This window comes from Mandrillus leucophaeus, unplaced genomic scaffold (assembly GCF_000951045.1).
Source record: "Mandrillus leucophaeus isolate KB7577 unplaced genomic scaffold, Mleu.le_1.0 Scaffold40, whole genome shotgun sequence".
NCBI classification, from domain to species: domain Eukaryota; kingdom Metazoa; phylum Chordata; class Mammalia; order Primates; family Cercopithecidae; genus Mandrillus; species Mandrillus leucophaeus.
Genome location: NW_012104254.1, coordinates 8,111,175 through 8,131,612, shown reverse-complemented (window position 1 = coordinate 8,131,612; position 20,438 = coordinate 8,111,175). Strand labels below are relative to the sequence as shown.

Genomic DNA, 20,438 nt, shown 5'->3' with positions numbered 1-20,438 from the left:
TTCTGTGACTTTTTTGTACCATCAGTACATCAGATCAAAGTCTTCCAGAAATGCTTAGACAAGGAGGCTGACAGATTATGGCATATATGTCAAAGATGAGGCAAGAATTAACATTACATACAGGCAAGCCAATTGATATCCTCATGTTTCACCTCCACTTGTAACAGGAGTGGCTGCTAATCCTACTATTAACAGGTTACAAGTTGGACTATAATTATATAACTGAAATTAGATTAATTTCCAAAGTGACAACTCTGAGCCACTGCATACATGCCCAGTACTATGCTGGATACTGTAAAAGCTGCTGTCAACAAAGGATAGCACTTGAACTAATTACAATTCAAGTAGTACTGGGAATAAGTTATAATCTAATTATGGCAAGATTATCAAATTTGAAACCGCAACAATTAAGAAGTAACACATTAGAAAGATTCTAGGACAATAAGGGCAGTAGCAAAGTGTTTGAGCATCTGTAAATACCCACCAAAATAATGTATAAAACTAAACAGTAAACCAAAAACCCATGGGCAATATTTACAACAAAACTAGATGACAAGAATCTCCATGAATCCCCCTCAAAACAGCAGATTTAAACAAGTCAACAACAACCATAGATAATGTATGGTATCATTATCAATATGGGAGGAAACAGAAAGAAACAGATGTCTGATAACCGAAAACAAAAGACACCTAAAACAGCCAACAAGTAGGTACAGAAGCTAGGTTAACTTAAGTACAGAAGGGTTTTGCACTTTCAATTAGTGACTTCAGAGGGAGGAGTCCACGGTTACGTCTAAGAAGTGAGAGCAGTCCGGCCTCTACGAATCCTTGAAACTGATCTTTACATAACAGGGTGGTACAATGAGTATAAATTACTGGGTGTGGAATGAAAATTGAGTACTAGATAGGTACAATTACAATAATGGAAAGAGAATATTCAGATAAAGCAGGGAGGGAAGGTCACCTAGCAAACTCAGAAAGCAAATGCCACAGTTTTGAAGCATGCCTAAAAACAGCAGTAGAGAAAGCCCTGTAAGAAAAGCCATCCTGAACCACACCTGCTACACTTAAGTAAAGTAGGCAAAAGAAAATTATGTAGGTCATAAAGGTATAAGAAAAAAGAAAGTAAGATACAGAATAACATCCAGATAATAAAAGCATATCAGAAACATACATCCACAAAATAGGTAAAAACTGTAACCTACTATTTTAAAATGAGCTAAAAGATATTACAAAAATGACTCAAGACATGAAGCAACTATATAAATCGGATTTCAAAAAACCGGAAATAAGGTAACAGAACTCAAGAAAGCATTAAAAATAAAAGAAAAAGTTTCAGAAATAAAAAGTAAATCTGAATGAACCCAAGAGCAAATATATACAGTAGATAATGCTTTAAAAGATAACTAGAAGGCGAAAAACAGCAACATTTTTGAAATCAAAAGAAATGAAGAGATAAAAAGGATTTGAGAGTAAGCAACAGCTGATGAAGCAACAAAGATCAATATGCAGATAACAGAAGACCCTAAAAACTACTAAAGCCAGAAAACAGTAAAAACTGTAATTCAAGAAAATGTTTCTGACGGCTGGGCACGGTGGCTCATGCCTGGAATCCCAGCACTTTGGGAGGCCGAAGTGGGCGGATCACCTGAGGTCAGGAGTTCGAGACCGGCCTGACCAACATGGTGAAACCCTGTCTCTACTAAATATACAAAAGTAGCCAGGCATGATGGTGCACACCTGTAATTCCCAGCTACCTGGGAAGCTGAGGCAGGAGAATCACTTGAATCTGGGAGCAGAGGCTGCAGTGAGCCAAGATCACACCATTGCACTCCAGCCTGGGCAACAAGAACAAAACTCCATCTCAAAATAAAAAGAAAATAAATGTCTCTGACATTTTCAGTTGTCAGGCTCTTGTTGTCAGTTGTTGTTCTTTAAATGTTCAATTAAAAAAACTGAAATTACTGACAGAGCACCATGCACACCTAAGAATAACAACCCAGAAAGCGAACATCAAAGGCAAACACTTTATGCGAGAAGAAAATGGAGTGACATAAGCTATTCAAGGAAAGAAAACAAAAGCAAAGTGTTTTATATTTAGTAAAATCTATTTTAAGCACATGGAAAGCATAGATAAACGGTTACCAAAACTGCAAGCAATTAGGGAATCCTGCTCCCATGAGCCTTTCCTAAAGAATCTACTATAGAACAAGCTTAAGACAACCAAAATGAATAGTTTATCAGTCTAAGAACTGAAGGCAAGCAATAATATGACTTATTGTTGATCAAGATTAAATGATAATGACAAGGGAGAGGATATAATAGTTAATGACTAAATGCATACAGTATTCTTAAAACTAGGGGATGGAAAGCATATACAAAATAACTGTTTTCAGTACCCACTTTGTTCATTGTGCTAATGTTATTTTGAGACCACTATGTGTGTGAAATACAGAATAAGGTAAAATAATTGAGGGATATCCAATTCTATCCTCTGCTTTATATCTTCGAGAATCATAATTCATAGTATAAAGATGCATATGAAAAAAACCTTATAATCCTGAGTTTGAACTGGAAATATCAATAAAAATTCAGGAAATATTTTTATCTTTTAAAACAAACAACAAAAATACAAGTAGGTAGGTAGATGAATAACATTCCACCACCAGTAAAAACAGAATACCTTATTTTCTACAGATAACTACAAATTCTGGGAAAAAAAGATTTAAAAAAAACAACCACCCAAACCAAAAGTAGGCAGAATCTAAGTACAAGACAACACTTAGAAGAAGGGAACAGAGGCCGGGTGCAATGCCTCACGCCTGTAATCCCAGCACTTTGGGATGCCGAGATGGGCAGACTTCTTGAGGTCATGAGTTCAAAACCAGCCGGGCCAACATGGTGAAACTCGTCTCTACTAAAAATACAAAAAATAGCCGGGTGTCGTGACGTATGCCTGTAATCCCCGCTACTAGGGAGTCTGAGGCAGAACTGCTTGAACCTGGGAGACAGAGGTTGCAGTGAGTAGAGATCGCACCACCATATTCCAGCCTGGGCAACACAGCAAGACTCTGCCTTTAAAAAAAAAAAAAAAGGAAGAAGAGAAAGAGGAAGAAGAAGGGAATAGATCTAGGTAGGTTTCCTGTTTTTACAGCTTTTGCTGAGGGGAAGGTCCCAGAGATCAAAGCTGCACAGACAGCAGTTGAAACCAAGATCAAAATCTGTAGTCTTACTGGCTTGAAAAACAAGTTTCGAGCTTCCAAAGAGGCTGCAAAGTAAGGAGGGATATGCTGGAAAAGAAAGATCCACAAAGGGAGAGTCCCAAATTCTGCATATTAACTCTGCCTACTTCTCTGGCTGGTCAGTGATCTATGAAAAAACGGAGCAGACGATAAGCAGCCTAGATAAAACTACTAACAGGGATGTCAGTGCTGCCCTCTGCAGGGAAACATAGTTTAAATTTCAGTCTAGCCAAGTTAACTGCCTCCTAACACAAAGAAAAATAAAAAACAGTCTCCAAAGTCACTGTAATGTGTCATTCACAGTGTGCAGGATATAATAAAAATTTGTAACCATATGAAGAAACAAGAAAAAGTTACCCATACTCAAGAGGAAAGACAATCAATAGATACTAACCATGAAGTAACACAGATTTGGAACCAGCAAATAAATACCATAAAGCAGCTAATGTAAGTAGTTCAAACGACAAGACTGGAAATTTCAGCAGAAAAATAAAAACTGTAAAAAGAGCTGAATGTAAATTCTACAACTGAAAATTTCACTCTCTAAAACAGAAAACTTACTGAATGGACTTAACAGAAGAATGGAAAAAGACAGTACTGAAGATAGGTCAAGAGAAATTACTCAAACTAAAGAACAGAGAAAAAAATACTGAAAAATACTGTCTGTTGGACACCATGAAGCAGTCTAATACACATGTAACTGGAATCATAAAATGAGAAAAAGCAGCAGATAAAAAAATTTGAAGAAATGACAGCCAGAAAAATCCCAAAATTTGGCAAAGATATTAATTTATAGATTGAAGAGCTCACTCAATCTCCCAAGCAGGATAAGTACAAAGAAAACCACACCTAGGCACATCACAGTCAACTGCTGAAAACCAAAGATAAAGAAAACAGTTCTTGAAAGCAGCTGGAGAAAGGACACATGAGAACAAAAAGGGGTAAAAGTAACTGCTGACTTGTCATCATAAATGCTGGAGGCCAACTTTACTATCTGGAAATAGTGAGCTAGAAGAACTCCGTACTAAGATGCATAAGGCACAGCTGAGAAAACAGAGAAGGTTAAGTAGAAAGTCTACACTAAAGAGACCCTTAGGCCCCTTTCTTGTTCTCAATTCTAAAAAGTTAGCAGCCAAGCTTTTACTCCACAGGTATGAAACTCCCTCATAAGTCCTTCAGAGAAATGACCTAACTAGATCATCCTACAGCAAAATCCATCTATGGCTGGGTATGGTGGCTCACACCTATAATCCCAGCACTTTGCGGGGCTGAGGTAGATGGATGGCTTGAGCCCAGGAGTTTGAGACCAGCCTGGGCAACATGGGAAACCCTGTCTCTACAGAGGAAAAAAAAAATTAGCCAGATGTGGTAGCAGGTACCAGTAGTCCCAGCTACTCAGGAGGCGAAGGTAGGATGATCACTTGAGCCCAGGAGGTAGAGGCTGCAGTGAGCTGTGATAGTGCCACTGCACTCCAGCCTGGGGGAGTGAGACCCTGTATCAAAAACACCCCAAAAAACAAAACCAATCCATCAGTCAGTAAACCCTGCCTAGTTACACAAAGTTTCCAATAAGTGTTTAAGGGCTTAATGCATAGATATGAACAAATTCCAACATCACTCAAAAAATTCTTCCAGAACTGGAAAGCATGTTTCTGGATTAGAAAGACACATTTTTAAAGAATCAAGCACAATGGCTTAAAGAAAACCAAACCAAGATACATCAGAATAAATAATTTTAAATTCTAGAGACAAACACAAGCTCCTAAATAAAAGCTTCCAGGGAAGAACAAATAGAGTATTTACAAAGAATCAGGAATCAGAATGGTATTGGAGTGTGCAACAGTAACATTGGAAGCTAGAAGACAATGGAACGATGCCTTCAAAATTCGGAGAAAATGATTTCCAACCTAGAATCCTACCCGTCAGATACACTAAAAACAAAGGGGGAGGAGGAAAACATGCAAGGTCTCAAAAATTTCACTACCCATATATCTTTCCTCAAGAAGCAACCAGGGAATCTGCTCCATGAAAAACAAATAAATAAACCAAGAAAGAGAAGACATGGAATACAGGAAATAGCTCAAACACAGGACAGACACAAAAGTCTCCTTGATCCTATGATGATCTTGGCTCCCTGCAAACTCCACTTCCCAGGCTCAAGTGATTCTGCCTCAGCCTTCTGAGTAGCTGGGATTACAGACATGCGCCACCATGCCCAGCTACTTTTTGTACTTTTGGTAGAGACATGGTTTCGCCGTGTTAGCCAGGCTGATCTCAAACTCCCGGCCTCCCAAAGTGTTGGGATTACAGGAGTAAGACACCACATCTGGCCTGGCTTTTGAAATTATGAACATGAATGCTGTGTCTTTTCCTTCTTGATTTGCAGGAATTCTTTCCATATGTGGGACACGAATCTATGGTTTGCCTTTTCACACTTTACCGTGTCATTTCAACGTAGTTACATTTATCAAATGTTTTCCTTCTTGGCTACTGCCTTTTGGAACCTATTTACGAAATCTCTGCCAATCCAAAGTCATGAAGATAGTCTATTCGTTTTATTAAAGTTTTATTGTTTTACCTTTCCCATTTAAATCTACAATTTACCTGAAATTGACTTTTGTATCATGGTAAGAGTTCAAAGTGAAGAGTTATTTATTTTCCCTTATAGATATCCAATGGATACAGCACATCTGTTGTAACAATCAACTGTTTCCCACTGCACTGCAATATCACCTTTGTCATAGATCAAGTTACTATTTACAGATGGGTCTACTGCTGGACTTTATTCTCTTTCATTGGTCTATTTTTCTATTCATGTCAATATCATACTGACTTAATGACTAACTTTCCCTTTATTTTTTAAGACACCAGGTCTTCCTCTGTCACTCAGGCTGGAGTGCAGTGCAGTGGCATGATCATAGTTCACTGCACCCTCGAACTCCTGGGCTCACATGATCCTCCCGTTCAGCCTCTTAAGTAGCTGGGAGTACAGGCACAAGCCACCATGCCTGGTTTAATTTTACCAATAATATCAAGAAATATTCTTGATATATAGTAGCATAATTCCCCCAGCTCTGTTATTGTCCTTTAAGGCTGCCTGGACCATTCTTGGTCTTTACATTTTTATATAATTTTGGAATTAGCTTGTTAATTTCCACCCTCCCCAAAATCCTGCTAGGATTTTAATTGGATTGCAGTGAAGCTATAAATCGATTTAGTAAGAACTAACAGCTTTATAACACTGAGTCTTCCAATTTTTGAATATTGCATCTCATTTAATAAGGCCTTCTTTGACTTCACTGTTTTAGTTTTCAGTGAAGATATCTTGAGTATCTTTTGTCAGATTTATTTCAATTTATATTTTTATTGTAAATATTTAATAACATATTTATATTAGCAATTTTTAATATTGTTGTATATGATATCTCTCTAAAACTTCATTTTCTACTTTCTACTTATTTGTTGTTGATATGCAGAAATATAACTGATTTTAATACATGATTTATAATCAATGACCTTAACTAATTTACTTATTAGTTTTAATTATTTGTAGATTCCTTGTGATTTTTCTCTAGGTCATAATGTTATGGGGATAATCTTACATCACTGTGTTCAGTTTGTGAACATTCACTGAGTATACTTATGATTTGTGATTATCCTAAATATACTGAGGAAGAGAACTACTTATCGCCTATGCTATTTATTTGAATGGTTTCTTTGCTACAAAGTCATCAAACCCTTGGGATTGTCCTAGGTATTCATTTTTTTAAATCATGTATTTAAAAAGGTTAAATCTCAGTATTAATTCTTGGGAGACTAAAGCTGGTAATATTTCCCCACAGATAAGCACTCATTTATTCTTAACGCTTTTTACGCCAGAATTCATTCTCTATTAATAAAAAATATCTTTCCTAGCTCCACTGTAAGTTCTTTTATAAGGCTTTTATTGGCAATGTTGCCAAAAGTTTGGTAAAAAGAACAATATTTAAACTAGCAAACATTAAATTGAAAATTAATTTCCTCAGTTGCACCAGCCATATTTTAAGTCCTCAGTAGCCACATGTGGCCAGTGGCTACATATTAGGCCACACAGATGTAAAAGATGGCCATCATATCAGAAACTTCTATTGGACAGAGTTGCTATAAGATAGGGGGTCAGCAAACTATGGCCCTCTGCCTGGTTTTTATATAAAGTTTTACTGGAACAAAGCCATACTCACTTGATTACATATGGTATATGTCTGCTTTAGTACTAATATGGCAGAGCTGAGTTGAGTAGTTTTGATAGAGATCACATGACCTATAGATATTTAGCTACCTGGCACTTTACAGAAAAAGTTTGCCAACCTCTGCCACAGACCATACGAAAATCACAAAAACCAGTGCTTGAGTTCAATGCTTGAGAGGAGCTAAATGTGTTAAGAAGGAATATTATATTTCATCAATAGATGCCCCCATCTAACCAGACATAATCTAGTATAAACATTCCTTGTGGCTGGGCGCGGTGGCTCAAGCCTGTAATCCCAGCACTTTGGGAGGCCGAGACGGGCGGATCACTAGGTCAGGAGATCGAGACCATCCTGGCTAACACGGTGAAACTCCGTCTCTACTAAAAAGTACAAAAAACTAGCCAGGTGAGGTGGTGGGTGCCTGTAGTCCCAGCTACTTGGGAGGCTGAGGCAGGAGAATGGCGTAAACCCGGGAGGCGGAGCTTGCAGTGAGCTGAGATCCGGCCACTTCACTCCAGCCTGGGCGACAGAGTGAGACTCCGTCTCAAAAAAACAAAACAAAAAACAAACAAAAAAAAAAAAAACAAACAAACAAAATTCCTTGTATCCCTAAAAAGCATTAACTGTCTTAAATTTGGGGTTTGAAAATCAAGTCTTATGATTCAGAACACAGTAAACATTTCCCATTTTAGGTATTCAACCTCCATTCCAATTTCATGACAGCAACACAGTTTCTTTTTTGACAACCATCCTGTCCTTGTATTTTTGGTAGGACTGGAAATCAACCTGCCCAGCAACTATAGAAATTCTAAGGAGCGTCCCCTTCTCCCATACATAATCTTTACCCATACTTATAATCAAGAAACAAAGGGGAAAATCGATCAACTCTCTTCTCCAGAAGTTTGAATCTCAAAGGAATGATATAATAAGCATGGGATGGGGGTGGGGGTGTCTTTTTTTTTTTTTTTTTAATCCACTGGAGATCCCACAATGAAAAGCATGGGCAGTTCCTGCTGCTTAGTCACCCAAGGTTGCCCTGGTTCCTGTACAACTGTGGTTTTCCAGGCCTCCAAACCATTCTGTGAATTGCCTGATACTCGATCAATAACTTCCCTTCTTTGCTTAACGTAGCTAGAGAGCTGGGGGTTTTTTCTGCCAAAGAAAAAAAAATCCAAATTATTCTGGAAAAAAATCTGGGGTGGACAAAAGTAGAAAACGAACTCAAACATCTTAAAGAAGACTGGTCCATCAATGACATTCACTTTCACACTACATATTTTGACTATGACCAGCTATAGGCAAAACTGTAAAACAGAAGTTTTGGTTACCATCCACATTCTTATCAGCACCACCACTAATGGTTCTCTGTAGTTGTCAATTAATTCTAAATATTAATCAAAGTGTTCAGATTTTAGCTTGTAGCTGCCATCTCCCCAAATATCTCTTTAGTTAACTAATATCCCAAAATATCCATTTGCTATGCCAATAGATTTAATTAGAATGCTTCCTATTTTAACATGTTTTTTGAAATGTGGGTTTAACCTGCAAACTGTTAAGACCACCCTCCTACCCCCATGGACAAAATGATGAAAATGTCCACCTGGAAGTTCCCAAACTATGCTTGCTCTTCTGTGGTTACTACTGGAATAGACTAAAAGCATCTGAGGGCAAGGATTTTGTCCTCTGTCTACAAACCAAGGACCCTAAATGGAACCTTACACACGAGTACTTTAAAATATATGCTGAGGAAATAAAGCAACTAGATGGGTATATTATTTTTCATGTGATGTTAACAGGTTAGAAGTTAGGAAAATTACTAAAATAAACAGATACTGGCCTTATTTTCAGTTCCAAAGAGCTTGCTGATACTGGGCAGTGCTAAGAAGATAATATTAAAGCAAGTCCAGATGAACCACATGACTCCATGTAAACTCTTAAATGCAATTCAAAAATTTCCCCCAGTACTCTTAAAAATATATGCCAGTCTCAAAATTAGCCTCCTACTGCCTGACTCGCCAGATTTTCTGAATCAGGATACACTGTTTTGATTTCTTACAGTAGAAGTATTTCATTCCCACAAAACTGAGCACATAACTACACAGAAGACACAGAGCTAAGTGCTGAGATCACTAAAATATGCCACACAGTCCTTTGTCCTCAAGAGCTTAATAGTCAAGTAAGAAACAAATAATTAAAATATGATGGGAAAAATTTTGTCTAGGTACACATAGGTGTTGAAGAGGGACACAGGAGGTCCACCAGATTTGGATTTGGGCAATCAGATGGAAAGAGGTAATCAGAGAAACATCCTTAAAGTGATACCTGATCTGACCTTGACATTCAAATAGTGATGCATCTGATGAAAAGAAAGGGCATACGGGTATGTTCAAAGGAAAGATGTGAAAAACCATATCCATTTAGGGAACCACAAATAGGTTGTTATGAGCAAAGTACAATGTGAAGAAAAGATGGAAGGTGGGGCATGAAATTGGGCTACAGTGGTAAGGCAGGAATCAGAAAAATGTCAGGTAATTCGAACTTCAACTTAAAAACTACATGAAACCATTAAAAAAAATTCTAAGCAACACCTTCTTAATACCACTGTTAACAAGTCTAGGAGAATCAATAATTTAGAGTAGGTAAGTCAGATCAGGCCTGCTTTTCTGGTCAAATCTATGGTGAAGAATGTCCATAGGGCTACATAAAGGTAGATCTGACAGAGACTTAAGTTGATCACTTCTGCATAACGAGAAGACTCCCCTTATCCACCTGTCCCATTCTGCTCTAGATGCCACCTGATTGTAGCCAACACCAGGAGTAAGAGAAAGGAACACATGTAAACCTCACCACCAATCAATCTACCACTACCGAGAAGACCACCAGCCTAACCAGAATGGATGCTGTGGCAAGAAAACCTTACAGGTAATTTAAGGAGCCTAACTAGCTTGCAAGGGAGAGCCCCAGTCAAACACAGAATAGGTGGCTCAACTGGAGGAGAAATTAAGGTCAAGCAGAAATAGATCTTTAATAAGTATATTATTTGAATTTTAAAGTAAATATAATTAGAAATAAAAGAGTTGACAGTGAAACACAATTGCAAAAAGTTAAATTCAGTAAAGAGTAGGGGCAGAAACACTGCTAGAAATGAAATTAGTAAACTAGAAAATGAACTAGAATCATCCCATAACATCAAAATACGAAGAAATTAAAATCATGAGTTAAAACAATAGATACAAAGGACATATCTATGGGATCTACTATGAAAATAACTGGTTTTCAGAAGGGAGGAAACAAATTAAGAAAAAAAAATCAAATATTAAAAAGAAAACTTCCCTGAGCTGAAGAAAAATTAAAAACTAGAAGACACCAAAAATGGTATCCATAAACTACTGAGATACTATGAGAAAGCAAAAGAAAGACATTTTCAAACACACAAACTCAAAACATGGCAGCATGTATTCAAGAATGCTTAAAAGATTGACACTGAAAGGGCAAGCAATACCCTCAAACTAAATTTTCTTTTTTTTTTTTTTTGAGACAGAGTTTTGCTCTTGTTGCCCAGGCTGGAGTGCAATGGCACGATCTCGGCTCACTGCAACCTCCAACTCCCGGGTTCAAGCAGAGGCTCCTTACAACCTCCAACTTCCAGGTTCAAGCGATTTTCCTGCCTCAGCCTCCAGAGTAACTGCGATTACAGGCATGCACCACCACGCTCGGCTAATTTTGTATTTTTAGTAGACACGGTTTCACCATGTTGGTCAGGCTGGTCTTGTACTCCTGACCTCAGGTGATCCACCCGCCTCAGCCTCCCAAAGTGCTGGGATTACAGGCATGAGCCACCACGCCTGGCCTCAAACTAAATTTTCTAAAGGGGGTGAAGAGGGTAGCAGATACAGGTTTATGTATGACTGTCATAAAGATTTGCTACAAATGACAAATATGTAGAAATTAAACAACACACTCCTAAATAACCAATAGGCCAAAGGATAAATCTCAAGAGAAACTAGAAAAAAACTTTGAGATGAATGAAAACAAAACCACTGCATATCAAAACATATGAGATATAGTTAAAGTAGTGCTTAGAGGGAAAATTGTAACTGTAAATGTCTACATTCAAAAAGAGATCGCGAATCAATAACCCAACCATCTACCCAAAAAACACTAGAAAAAAGAAAAGCAAACTAAAACCAAAGCAAGGAAAAATATATATCACAGCAGAAACAAATGAAACAGAGAAAAGAAAAACAATAGAAAAAAAAAATCAATGAAACCAAAAGTTGGATCCTTGAAAACAAAATTGACAAATCTTTAGCAAGTCCTACCAAGACCAAAAGATGGAAGACTCAAATTACTACAATCAGAAATGAAAGAGCTCATGTTATTACTGACTTACAGAAATAAGAATTACAAGAGAATATAATGAAAAGTTTCATGCCAACAAATCATATAACCAAGATGATATGGACAAATTCCTAGAAAGACACAAGCTACCAAAAATGATTCTAGAAGATATAAATATCCTCAACAAAACACTAGCAAACCAAATTCAACACCACATTAACAGGATCATCATACACCAAGATCAAATGAAACTTATTCTTGAGATGCAAGGGTGGTTCAACATACATAGTCAATAAATACGACACACCACATTAACAGAATGAAGAACAAAAATCATATAATCATCTCAGTAGATACAGAAAATGCATCTGACAAAATTCAACATCCTTTCATGATTAAAAAAAAAAACCTTTCAACATCCTTTTGTGATTAAACTCTCAATAAACTACGTATAGAAGAACTGCACCCAACATAATAAAGGCAATAAATGATAAAATTTCATACTCAAGGATAAAAAGCTGATAGCTTTTCCTCTAAGATCTGGACAAGACAAGTAAGTAAGCCCATTCTTACCACTTCTATTCAATATAGTACTGGAAATCCTACCCAGAGCAATCAGGCTAAAGAAAAAAAAAGAATACAAGCCATCCAAGTCAGAAAATAAATAAAATTATCTCTTTTTGCAGATAACATAATTGTGTATATGGATAACCCTGAAGATTCCAACAAGAAACTATTAGAGTTAGCTAAACTAATTCAGAAAAGTTGCAAGATACAAAATCAATATACAAAAATCAGTTGTGGAAGGGCATGGTGGCTCATGCCTGTAATACTAGCATTTTGGGAGGCCAAGCTGGGAGGACTGCTTCGGGCCAGGAGTTCAAGACCAGCCTGATCAACATAGCGAGACCCCATGTCTATAAAAAATAAAATAAACTTACACTTCCATTTATAATACCATATAAAAACCTAACAAAAATTTCAGAATAAATTTAATCAGCCCAGATGCGGTAGCTCATGCCTGTAATCCCAGCACTTTGGGAGGTCAAGGCAGGTGGCTCATTTGAGGCCAGGAGTTCGAGACCAGCTGGCCAACACAGTGAAACTCCATCTCTACCAAAAAATACAAAAATTAGCCAGGCGTGGTGGCAGGCGTCTGTAGTCCCAGCTACTCAGGAGGCTGAAGCGGGAGAACTCCTTGAACTCAGGAGGGAGACGTTGCAGTGAACCAACATGGCACCACTGCACTCCAGCCTGGGTGACAGAGCAAGACCCTGTCTTAAAAAAAAAAAAAAAAAAAACCCAGGGAGGTGAAAGATCTATAAAATAAAAACTATAAAGCTGTTGAAAGAAATTGAAGACAATACAAACAGAAAGATATCCTGTTTTCATGAATTGAAAGAATTAATACTGTTTAAATGTCTATGCCATCCAAAGTGATCTAGAGATTCAGTGTAATCCTAATAAAATTCCAATGGCATTTTTCACAGCAATAGAAAAAACAACCCTAAATTTATGTGTAACCTCAAAAGAACCCAAAGAGCCAAAGCAAAACTGAGTAAGAACAAAGCTGGAGGCATCACAGTACCTGATTTCAAAATATACTACAAAGTAATAATAATCAAAACAGTATGGTACAGGCATAAGAAATTTTTTTGAAATTTGGTCCAAAGTGTGGCAGTGTGGGAAGTAAGGTCTAGTGAAAGGTGCTTGCATTATATCTCCCTCACGAACGGCCTGGTGCGACTCTTGCAGTAATGAGTGAGTTCTTACTCTGGCAAGACTGGATTTAGTTCCAGCAAGAGCACGTTGTTACAAAGTAAGGTTCCCCCTCTCCAGTTCCTCTTCACACATATCCACTTCCCCTCTGGCCTTCTGTAATATGAGGCAGTATAAAACTCCTCACCAGAAGCCAAGGCCATGCCCTTGAACCTCTCAGCCTGCAGAGCCAAGAGCTAAATAAACCTCTTTCTTTATAAACTGCCCAGTCTCTGGCATTCTGTTATGGCAACACAAGCAGACCAATACAGGCTATAATTTAAAAAGACAATAATAAGTGTTGACAGGGATGTGGAAAAAGTGGAACTCTTATGCATTGCTGGATTGCTGGTAGGAATATAAAACGGTGTGGCTATTTTGAAAAGGAGTTTGACAGTTCCTCAAAACATTAAACACAGAGTTAATATAGAATCAGCAATTTCACTCCTATCTATATACCTTAGAGAACCTAAAAAATATGTCTACACAGAAGTTTCTAAGAGTATTCATAACAGCTCATAACATTTACATCAAAAAATGGAAACAACCACTCAAATGTCCAACAACTCACAAAAGAACAAACAAAATGTGGCACATCCATATAATGGAACATTCTGTCATATAATGGAATGAGTACAATACATAGTATAACATCTGTGAACCACGAGAACATTATGCTAGGTTTTAAAAGCCAGGCAAAGGCCAGGCGCAGTGGCTCACACCTGTAATCCCAGCACTTTGGGAGGCTAAGGTAGGTGGATCACGAGGTCAGGAGTTTGAGACTAGACTGACCAACACGGTGAGACCTTGTCTCTACTAAAAATACAAAAATTAGCCAGGCTCAGTGGTATGCACCTGTAATCCCAGCTACTCAGGAGGCTGGGGCAGGAGAATTGCTTGAACCCAGCAGATGGAGGTTGCAGTGAGTCAAGATAGCACCATTGCACTCCAGCCTAGGCAACAAGAGTGAAACTCTGTCTCAAAAAAAAAAAACAAAAAAACCCAGGCACAAAATATCTCATATCGTATCATTCCATTTATATAAAATGTCCAGAAAAGGCAAATCCAGAGATACAGAAAGTAGACTGGTGGTTGCCACGTGATGCAGTGTAGGATAGGGAAGAAGGAAAGTTGCTGCTAATGTTTGTGTGTTTCAGTTTTGGGGTAATAAAAATGTTTTAGTTTGACAGTGGTGATGGTTGCATAAAAAAGTGAATACATTAAAAAGCATTAAATATGTTAAATGAGTCATTTTTATGGTATGTTAATTATATCTCAATAAAAGTGATTCTAAAAGTTCACATTAGTGGAGGGAAATCAGAAGGAAAAAAGCTCAATAAAATACAGTATATAATAATTCATACAAACAGTATGACTGTGAGTACACATACACAGACTTGAAGTCTTCAAAAGAATAGATTTTTTTTTTAAAACACCCATGAGACATTGTTTTAAGAAATATAAAAGCAACACAGGCACATAAAAAGAATTTCAATCATTACAGAAAGATAATTTCTCCTTCCCACATCAGTCCCACCACTGAGAGGAATGACTTGTTTAAAAAATGTTTTTAATTAATTTTTGAATAGGCAATGTAAACAGGCTACTGTGGTTTCTTTCTTACTGTCTTCCTAGAGTCTCTATTTCTATACAAGCAAATTAAATATATATTCTTTGGTTCCTCCCTTCTTACTCAAAGATAACATTATACAGACTGCATTGCATATTTTTCTCTTAATATATCTTGGAGACATTTCCAAATCAAAACATAGATAGTGTCTTCGTTCCTTTTTTTCTTTACTTCCTTTCTTTCAAACAGGTGCAGAGTAATCTACTGTATGTACCAGAATCCAGTAAATCCTCAATTGACCCTGCCATGGAAAATGAAGAATTTATCTAGCATCACAGTTTCTCCTTCTTTCTGACACATTTAGTTATATTTTTTATTTTTAATTCTTCAAATGGTTGCCTTACCTTAGAGTAATATATTTTTTTCTTTAAGTTCAAACTGTGTGTAATGACTCCTCATTATGTAAAATAAGAAAATATATCCTTAACTTCTCCCAACATGACAACTACACAATAAGTTTACATCATTACAGTTTTTAACATTTACCCTTCTTTCCATCTGAGAGTCACAAATTCATATGCTACCAGGGTCTGGCAAGTAAATAAACAGGTGAAACAGGCTTAGGGTAAAACAACAGTCAAAATCTAAAAGAATTATTTAAAATTCCTCATTCTAACTGTGTTTTAATAAATTCACTATGTTATTTCTAGAACGGTTTGATACATAAAAATTTTAACTGCCTTATCTTCTTTGTGGAGACTTAGTCCTTAAAAAACATCTATCATTATACTATTCAAGGTTTTTGCCTTTGAAAAATCCTTTATTTGCTATTCATTCATGCATTCAAAAATATTCATTGAGGGCCTTGGTTCTGTTGTAGATGCTAGGGATACAGCAGTGAAAAAAACAGACTCAAGTCCAAGTGCTCATGGAGTTTCCATTACGAGAAGGGAAAGAGAATATAAACAAACATATAAATTTTAGTATTACCTACACAATCAGTAAGTTGTAGTATTACAGAAAAGAAGTGGAAAAACTAAGGGGCAGTGACAAAAGTATTATCTCACATAGAAGGGTGAGATAAGACCTCTTTGAAGAGGGGAAATTTGAATGAAGTCAGCGAGAAGTATGTTTGAGGCAAGTGGCAAATAAGCCAGTGTGGGTGCCGTGGTGGGGCAGTTGTTAGCCTAAGGCTAGATCAAAAGGCCTCTTGATTTAGACGAAGGCCTTCTGATCTGTGCAGAGCACAGTGAAGACACTGAATTTTATTTGAAATGCAATGGGAAGTTTGGCGAAGGTTCTGAGTTAAGAAAAAAATTGATCTCAAATTTATATTTATATATATGTATATACATATGTGTGCTTGTGTATTTTATATATATACATATATATATATATTTGAAACAGAAGTCATACTCTGCCACCCAGGCTAGAGTGCAGTGGCGCAATCTTGGGCAATCTTGGCTCACTGTAATCTCTGCCGCCTCCTGGGTTCAAGCAATTCTCCTGCCTCAGCTTCCCAAGTACGTGGGATTGCCGGTGCATCCCACCATGTCCGGCTAATTTTTTGAGAATGGGGTTTCTCCATTTTGGCCAGGCTAGTCTTGAACTCCTGGCCTCAAGTGATCCGCCTGCCTTGGCCTCCCAAAGTGGTGGGATTACAGGCGTGAGCCACTGCAGCTGGCCTCAAATTTATATTTAATTGTACTTTATTTTTCTTCGTGATTATCTGAGATATTTTCTTTCCAGGTATTTCCAATGTTCATCATTTTTTAAGGGATGTTTCTTGTTAATAGCTTATAGATGGAGTCTCATTTATTGTGTTAATACATACCTGGCTTTATTGCTTCCATCTTATATAACAGCAGATAAAAATGAAATATTTTCTTTTTTTCTCTTTCTCCTTCTCTTTTGTTGAATTACATTTCTTTATATTCCTCCTTCTACATTCTATTCCAGCAATTTAAAAGTTCTATGTATAGCAGATGACATGAATTCATATATAGAAAACCTTAAAAGCTTCACCAAAAAGCTGTGAGAACTGATAAATTCAGTAAAGCTGCAGAATACAAAATCAACATACACAAATTAGTAGCATTTCTATACACCAACAATGAACTAGCAGAAAAAGAAATCAAGAAAGGAATCCCTGGCTGGGAGCAGTGGCTCACGCCTGTAATCCCAGCACTTTGGGAGGATCACTTGAGGCCAGGAGTTGGAGACCAGCCTGGCCAACATGGTGAAATGCCGTCTCTACTAAAACTACAAAAATTACTTGGGCATGGTGGTGGGCACCTGGAGGCTGAGGAACGAGAACTGCTTGAACCTAGGAGGCAGAGGTTGCAGTGAGCCGAGATTGTACTTACTGCACTCCAGCCTGGGTCATAGAGTGAGATTTGTCTCCAAAAAAAAAAGAAAAAAAAATTCCATTTATAAGAACTATGAACAAACAAACAAAAATAGAAATAAAAGTAACCAATGAGGTAAAGGATTTCTACGAGGAAAATTATAAAACACTGAAGAAAAAAATTAAAGAGGACATAAAAAAATACAAAGACACCCCATGTTCATGAATTGGAAGAATACTCTGAAAATGACATACTACCAAAAGTGATCTACAGATTCAACGCAATTCCTATCAAAATACCAATGACATTCCTCACAGAAAGAGAAAAAGCATTCTAAAATTCATATAAAACCACAAAAGACTCTGAATAGCCAAAGCAATACTGAGCTAAAAGAATAAAACTGGAGGCATCACACTACTGAACTTCAAAATATACTACAATGTTACAGTAAGCAAAAGAGCATGCTACTGCCATAAAAACAGACATAGATCAATGGAACAGAATAGAAGCCAGAAATAAATCTATGCATTTATGGCCGACTAATCTTCGACAAAGGCACTGGGAACATTAAAAACTGGATATCCATATGCAGAAAAATGAAACTAGCCCCTATCTTTCACTGTATACAAAACTCAACTCAAAATGGGTTAAAGATTTAAATATAAGATCCAAAACTAAGAAATTACTAGAAAAAACCTTAGAGGAAACACTTCAGGGCATTGATCTAGGTTAAGATTTTATGAAGAAGATCTCAAAAGCACAGGCAACAAAAGCAAAAATAGACAAATGGTATTTTCTCAAACTAAAAAGCTTCTTCACAGGAAAGGAAACAATCATAAAGTGAAGAGACAACCTGCAGAATGGAAGAAAGTGATTGGTAAACTATTCATCTGAGAAGGGAATAATATCCAGAATTAACAGGGAACTCAAACAACTCAACAGCAAAACAATAAATAATCCAATCTAAAAATGGGCAAAGACATTTCTTGAAAGAAGAACCACACAAAAACCATACAAATTTTAACAGGTATATTTAAAAATGCTTGGCTGTGCACAGTGGCTCATGCCTGTAATCCCAGTGCTTTGGGAGGCCGAGGCGGGCAGACCACTTGAGGTTAGGAGCTTGAGACCAGCCTGGCCAACACGGTGAAATGCCATTTCTACCAAAAATACAAAAATTAGCTGGGCGTGGTGGCGTGCGCCTGTAATCCCAGCTACTCAGGAGGCTGAGACAGGAGAATCACTTGAAACCAGGGGCGGAGGTCGCAGTGAGCCCCGAGACTGTGCACTCCAGCCTGACAACAGAGCGAGACTCCATCTCAAAAAAGAAAAAAAAAAGACAAAAAATAACAAATACTAGCAAGGATGCAGAGAAAGGGAAACCCTCCTACACTGTTGATGGAAGTGCGAATTAGTATAGCCATTATGGAAAAAAATACGGAGGTTCCTTAAAAACAAGATAGAACTACCAGATCCAGCAATCCTACTACTGGGTATACCCAAAGGAAAGGAAATCAATATGCTGAAGAGATACCTGCATTCCCATGTTTACTGTAACATGATTCATAATAGCTGAAGTATGGAATCAATCTAAGTGTCCATCAACAGACAAATGGATAAAGAAAATCTGGTATACATACACAATGGAATACTATCTCATCATTAAAAAAATTTCTCTCATTCACAGCAACATTGATGAGCTTGGAGGACATTGTTAAGTGAAATTAGCCAGGCACAGAAAGATAAATACTGCATGTTCTCACTCATATGCAGAAACCAAAAAGGCTGATCTTGTAAGTAGAGAACAGAATAGAGGCAGGGAAGAGTAGGCGGGAGGGGACAGCCAACAGTTGATTAATGAATATAAAAGTACGGCTGGAAAGCAAGAGTAAGTCCTAGTGTTCTATAGCACTATAGGAAGACTATAATTAACAACAATTTATTGTATATCTTCAAATAGCTGGAAGAGCAGATTTTGAATGTTTCCATCACAAAGAAATGATAAATGTTTGAAGTGATGACAGATATGCTTGTTACCCTGATCTGATCATTACACATTGTCTATACATGTTATACCACACTGTACTCCATAAATATGTACAATTACTCTATCAATTAAAAACAATAAAAGCAGAAAAACAAAAAACGAAGCTTCTATGTACAGTATCTGTTGCTGGTGCTCACTTTCTTGCTTTCAGCAAATATACTGCTCTAATTTTCTCTATGGATAAATCAATACTCCTAGATAAGGTATTTACCTTTCTCCCTGCCCCTCTCTCCTAGAGCACCGTCGCTACCAGCAATTTGATCCTTAGATTCTAGTTTTTACTTCCAAATTACAAACTCTTGATGCTACTATTATTAAAATTTGCCTAATAATACTGCATCTCACAAGCACATTATCATCATCACTCTAAACATTACAGGAGTCATTGGTCACAACTGTCATACATTCTGTAGCTTCACCCATATTTGCTCTTAAATCAATTTTTAAAATTACAACTTACCCAAAAGACAAAAGAGTAAAACCAACGTTAATTCAGTATCTTCATCCAACATACACCTATACTCGAATTTCCCCTATTGTCACAAAAATGTCCTTTATAACTGTTTTCCCCCAGTCCGGGAGCAAATCAGGATTCAGATTCACACACTACATCTGATTGCTATGTCTCTTTAGCCTCATTCAATCTACAACAATTCCATTTACCTCTCTTTGTTCTTTAAGGCACTGAATACTTTAATGAGTCCAGGCCAGTTGTCTAGCAGTGTCCCAGGAGTGTTGTCTCATAATTAAATTCAAATCAAATATTTCCAGCATTAAAAACAGAGGTGATTTGTGTAACTCCTACCGCACCACCTTAGGAGGCACATACAATGTCAGATTCTCTGAGATAATATGCCAATGAAAAGTCTGATCTTGATTATTATGGTGGTGAGAAATGGTGTC

At 37.2% G+C, this 20,438-nt stretch overlaps 1 protein-coding gene across 1 annotated transcript in view; it reads right to left on the bottom strand.

The window, feature by feature from the left end:
* TLK1 (tousled-like kinase 1) overlaps positions 1 to 20,438 on the bottom strand; it is a 170,758-nt gene that overhangs the window by 92,221 nt on the left and 58,099 nt on the right. The gene's annotated exons all lie outside the window — the stretch shown is intronic.